Source organism: Muntiacus reevesi, chromosome 2, assembly GCF_963930625.1.
Source record: "Muntiacus reevesi chromosome 2, mMunRee1.1, whole genome shotgun sequence".
NCBI lineage: Eukaryota > Metazoa > Chordata > Mammalia > Artiodactyla > Cervidae > Muntiacus > Muntiacus reevesi.
In genome coordinates, this window is record NC_089250.1 from 265,593,758 (window position 1) to 265,600,224 (window position 6,467).

The following is a 6,467-nucleotide window of genomic DNA, read 5'->3' on the forward strand; positions in this document are numbered from 1 at the left end:
GCTTGGGATCACAGATGGGGCAGAAGACTTCCCCGGGGACTCTGCCCCGCCCAGGCCTCCTTTCCCATGACCTCCTAGAGGCACTTGCTGTGTTCAGGGAAGACTCTAGTTTGCTTTCCCTTCTACTTTGGTAGATTTTTTTTTTTTAAGGATTTTTTTTAACAAAAGTAACATATGCTTCACTTTAATGTATAGCAGAAGCTAACATAACATTGTAGATCAACCATGCTCTAATGAAAAATTTTTAAAGGACTTCCCTGGTGGTCTATGGTCAAGAGGCCAGCTGCCAATGCAGATGACATGGGTTTGATGCCTGGTGCAGGCGGATTCCACATGCCGAGGGGCAGCTAAGCCTACAAACCACAACTACTGAGCCCACACTCTAGAGCCCATGTGCCACAACTACTAAAGCCCGCATGCCGAGAGCCCAGGCTTTGCAACAAGAGAAACCATCACATTGAGAAACCTGTGCACCGAAACTAGAGAGTAGCCCCTGCTGGCTGTAACTGGAGAAAGTCAGCTCACAGCAAAAAGAGCCAGTGCAACCAAAAATAAATACATGAAAAAAATTAAAAATAATGTATGCTAGCTGTAACAAGTTGAATTGACACAAATAGTAATCAGCTGTGTCCCCCTCTGTCCAGCCCCGCCCACCCGAGGTCACCAGTGAGAACAGTGTGGTATATTTTCTTCCACCATGTTCTCCATGCTCATGCAGATCATGTTTATACCCGTGATATTGCTGAATGGCTCACCAGGCATCCTCAAGCAAGTTCATGAATTATCTCAGTTCGTGCCCCCAGCAAGGTGTGTGAGGCAGATATTATTAACCTGCCTTTTCTATAATCAAGGAAGCTGAGACACAAAAGGGTTATTACATTCAGGGAGAAGATGGTGATGCCTGGATGTTGCCACAAGTTTCAGACTCCAGAGATTAAGCTCTAAACCACATTCTGCTTCTTACAAACATACATATATGGACACATTTTTTAAAATAAAATTAAATCAAAACCATAAGGGTGGTATCATCTGCATATCTGAGGTTATTGATATTTCTCCCGGCAATCTTGATTTCAGCTTGTGCTTCTTCTAGCCCAGCGTTTCTTATGTTGTACTCTGCATATAAGTTAAATAAGCAGGGTGACAGTATACAGCCTTGATGTACTCCTTTTCCTATTTGGAACCAGTCTGTTGTTCCATGTCCAGTTCTAACTGTTGCTTCCTGACCTGCATACAGGTTTCTCAAGAGGCAGGTCAGGTGGTCTGGTATTCCCATCTCTTTCAGAATTTTCCACAGTTTATTGTGATCCACACAGTCAAAGGCTTTGGCATAGTCAACAAAGCAGAAATAGATGTTTTTTTCTGGAATTCTCTTGCTTTTTCGATGATCCAGCGCATGTTGGCAATTTGATCTCTGGTTCCTCTGCCTTTTCTAAAACCAGCTTGAACATCTGGAAGTTCACGGTTCATGTATTGCTGAAGCCTGGCTTGGAGAATTTTAAGCATTACTTTACTAGTGTGTGAGATGAGTGCAATTGTGTGGTAGTTTGAGCATTCTTTGGCATTGCCTTTCTTTGGGATTGGAATGAAAACTGACCTTTTCCAGTCCTGTGGCCACTGCTGAGTTTTCCAAATTTGCTGGCATAGCATCGATTTGCCTTTTGTTACCTAATATTTCATAGGCATCTCTCCAGGGCAATACATCTACGTAGTTCTAATCTGTCTTTCATGATAGTTACATAATATTTCTTTTTCAAATTTTATTTTTGGCTGTGCCGGGTCTTTCTTGCTGCGCTCAGACTTTCTCTAGTGAGCAGGAGCCGCTCTCTAGTTGCAGTACATGGGCTTCTCACTGCAGTGGCTTCTCCTATTGCGGAGCGCGGGCTGCAGGCAGGCAGGCTCAGTAGTTGCAGCTCATGGGCTCTAGAGCACAGCCTCAGTAGTTGTGGGGCTCGGGCTTAGCTGCTCTTCGACATGTGAGATCTTCCTGGACCAGGGATCCAACCCATGTCCCCTGCACTGGTAGGCAGATTCTAAAATAACTGGGCCACCAGGGAAGTCTGACATTTCTTCTTTGAAGATTTTCAGTCCTCTTTACCATTCCGCCCAGTGCTGCACAAAATATTATTGTAGGACATAGCAGCCTTACACATTGGCGTGTTTATAAATTATACATATAGACTTGCTAGGTCGAAGGGTATACATATTTAATAGATATTACCAGATTGTTTTCCCCAGAAGACCGTTAACAGTTGATATTTCTACTACTAATGTATTGGAGCCCCCACTCACCCCAGAAGTGGGTGTTATCACTTTTTAAATTTATGGGTATAAAGTGAAATCTCTTTGGAACATTAATTGGTGATTTTATGACCACTCGAGGGACTGTGTATTTCTCTGTTTGCTGCCCATTTGGATGTGTCTTTGGTCAATTGTCTTTAATTTTCCATTGCCAGTTTAAAAAAAAAATCAATTTGCAAAGTGAAGAAAACAACCCCATTACTGAGATTGTTGAGTTGTTGAGTATGTATATTTTGTCTTAGTTCTTTTTAAGAGCATTAAAGAATCAAGTACATATAGAAAAAGGTACAAATGCCCTTTATAGAGTTAATATGATTAATAGCATAGAATTGATAGTTAATAGAGTGAACAGTGGAGAGCTATATTACTTTCATACCATGAGGACACCATGCACAAATATCCTGGTCAGGAAAGAGCTACATTTTAGATTTTATTAGATATTGCTTAATGGCATTCCAAAAGAAGTTTTAGTGTTTAGTTTCCCCAGCAATGTGATCAGTCCAAGCAATGGTATCTCATTATTGTCTTACTTGCATTTCCTCAACCTTAGACAGGTGACTATCTTTTTACATATTAACGGATGTTTGTGTCCATCTTCTGGGAACTGTTTGTTTATTTCTTTAATCATTTCCTGTTGGTTTTTGCATATGAGGATTTAACCCTATGTCTCTCAAATGTACTGCAAATCTTTTCCTCCAGTCTATTAAAGTTTTTAAAAAATAGTTTGTTTTCTGTCTTACCTTAAGAAGATCTTTCCACAAATAAGATTATAAAACATTTTCTTTTCATAAAATGTTACTGTGTGTTTTGCTTTTAGACCTTTACCTGGGTTGGAATTTATAATTGCGTGTGGTGTGAGCCTAGTTTTGCATTTCAGCCCTGCCACATAGTTGAATAACCTTGGGCAACTGGACAGCATTTGACATAGCTGAACACTTCCTTCTCCTCAAAATGCTCACTTCCTTTAGCTTTTGTGTCATAAGACTTTCTTGATTTTCCTTCTACTTCTCTGGCTGGCCTTTTGTTCTCACTTTCAGACTCATTCTTTCCTTCTTTTTTTTTTTTTTTTAAATTTTTATTTATTTATTTATTTATTTATTTCATCCTTCCCTTCTTGATTATTATACTCTTTCTGCCAGGTGACCTTATCCAGACAATAGCTTCAGTCACACCAAAATGCAGATGACTTTCCTATTTTTATGTCTGAGCTCTCAGCTGAATTCTGGATCTGCATATCCACCTGCCTACTTGATATCTCCACTGGGGTGTTCCAGAGGCACCTCAAACGCCAGATTTCCAAAATGGGTCATGATTTCCTCCTCCAGAATTGGCCCTTTTCCAGGACTCCCTGTCTGAGGGAATGATATGATCATCTTCCAGTTACAAAAGCCATAAATCTGTGTACCATCCTGACCATCTCCTACTCTCTCCCCAAAAATCAGCACCCAAAATGATGCCCAGCACCAAGCAGGTGCTCAATAGATAGTTACTGAATGACTGGATACCTGTTTGATCCATCCCCAAGTCATGATGCTGCTATCTCCTAAATACTACCCCCCCTTTTTTTCTTTTGGTTGCGTTGGGTCTTCATTGCTCGGCAGGGACTTCTGCTAGTTGCTGTGGGCAGGGGCTTCTTGTGTTGCGGAGCACGAACTCTAGAGTGTGCAGGCTCAGGAGCTGTGGTACACAGGCTTAGTTGCTCCACAGTAAATGGGATCTCCCAGGACCAGGGATCAAATCCATGTCCCCTGCGTTGGCAGGCGGATTCTTAATAGCTGGACCACCAGGGAGGTCCGTCTCCTAAATACCGTCTAAATCAGGATACTCCTGCCTATTTCTGCCTTCTCCACTCAGATTCAGTTACCATCTTCTCGCACCTGGATTTTGCTCCTACCTCCTCAATGACCTTGCATCTTGCACCCTGGCCCCTGTGAGGCCCAGGCTCAAATCAAAAAGCCAGTCATATTTTTTTCTGTGGTTTCTCATGACTCAGGATGAGACCCACGCTCCTCACCATGACCAACAGAATGGGTTGCTTCCACCCCAGCCTCACCTCGATCGTGGCCAAGACCTTCTTCCAGAGCCACCCAGCCACCCTGCCCTCTTGCTGTCCGTGAAGAAACTTTGACTACCTTGCCCCCGGGGGACTCTGTACAAAGAGGAACTTGAAGAAATCCCGCAACCTTGTACTTTAACTTTCAGATTACAAAACACTCAACTAACCTTTTGTAAAAAGACGGAAATGTTTACACATCATATTCCTTAATGAAACTAAGGGTGCAATCATTAGCTAGGTGGGGTGAAGACTTCCCTTGTTAGAATTTTATTTATTCTGTATCTTGTCAGCCTAAAATTGAGACATGCCCCTGTGAACATTTAGAGCAATTCATAACAATGGGTAATTGTTATATTTTCTTGAACCTTGAGACTATTACTTGAGTCTTTTAAACATTTTTAATGTAATTTAAAAATATTTATTTATTTAAATATCTGGCTGCATCAGGTGTGAACTCTTAGTTGCAGTATGTGGGATCTAGTTCCCTGACCATGGATCAAACCCCCACCCCCTGCATTGGGAGCTCAGAGTCTTAGCCACTGGATCACCAGGAAGTACCATGTGAGTTTTCAATTGAAGTATAGTTGATTTACAATATTGTGTTAGTTTCAGGCGTACGGCAAAGTGGTTCAGTCACACACATACTTAAATATATATGTGTTTATATTCTTTTTCAGATTCTTTTCCCTTATAAATTATTACAAAATATTGACTATAGTTCCCTGTGCAACACATTAGGTCTTTGTTGGTTATCTATTTTATATATAGTACTACTTGAATACTTTTTTGATAGGATGAAATTAGATCTATTTGCTATGTTTTAGGAAGCTGAATTTTTAAAATATTTAACTCATTAGCTGTTGTTTGATTTTTAAAATACTTAATTCAGCCAGTATAAACCCCCTCTAGATTTTCTTGCAGTTAGTAAAAAATTACTTGTTTTTTTGTTATAGCAATGATCGGAGTCCAATTAAATGGTGATTCTAGCAAGAACAAGTTTAAAACACAAAGCAGAATCTTTACATTTCCCTCGACGTTCCCAAGCGTGGAATATCCCTGGTCACCTGCTCCATCCTAATTGTCACTTACTAGTCCTTCAGTGTCACCTTCTCAGACTGACACTACCTTTCTGATATCTTGGACTAAGACAAAGCCTGCTATTTTACTCTCCCCACGCTATTTCCATCTCTGTATCTGTCACAACTGTAGTTATAAACCTTCCTGTTTAATTCTTTAATCTTTGTTTCTCCTCTTCAGTGAGGTCTCTAAGAAGGGCCATCATATAATTTATTGTCCAAACCATGACACCTAAGAGTGAATGATGGAGCCCTTAATATTTATGTTGCATCAACGGGCAACCACGAGATTGTCCCCAAAAGTACAGGATGTATAATTGCCCCATTTAAAGATAAAAAATGGGCTATCATTTCCCCCTCCCACACACCATTATATCCTAAGTTCTAAGCACACAGTTGGTAATAAATGCATGTGAATATCACAGGTTATCACCTGAATATCACATGAATATCACCCTCACTTTGTCCATCTGTGAAATGGGCTTCATAACAGTGCCTCCCTCACAGGGTTGTTGTAAACACTGGGGCTGCCTCTCACACGATGGTTGATAAACGAGAGTACAGATGGAGGCCTACATACTCTATTGCCGAAGATTTAAAAGTTATACACCCAGAGAGCTGCTCGGGCGGCGGGAGGCGCGGCAGCGGTCCGGCTACACAGCTTCGCGAAGGCTCTCGGCGCGCCGGCCGGCCGTCAGGCACCCGGCTCTCGCCCGCCCCGCCGCCACGATGCCCAAGAGGAAGGTCAGCTCCGCCGAGGGGGCGGCGAAGGAGGAGCCCAAGAGGAGATCGGCGAGGTTGTCAGCTACACCGGCTCCTGCAAAAGTGGAAACGAAGCCAAAAAAGGCGGCTGGAAAGGATAAATCTTCAGACAAAAAAGTGCAAACAAAAGGGAAAAGGGGAGCAAAGGGAAAACAGGCGGAAGTGGCCAACCAAGAGACTAAAGAAGATTGGCCTGCAGAAATGGGGAGACTAGAAACGAGGAGAGCCCAGCCTCTGATGCAGCAGAAGAGAAAGAAGCCAAGTCTGATTAA

General features: G+C 42.1%; 1 pseudogene; it reads left to right on the forward strand.

Annotated features, from left to right (window-relative positions):
• The first annotated feature begins 6,057 nt into the window (after window positions 1–6,057).
• LOC136158830 (non-histone chromosomal protein HMG-14 pseudogene) lies at window positions 6,058–6,467 on the forward strand (annotated as a pseudogene).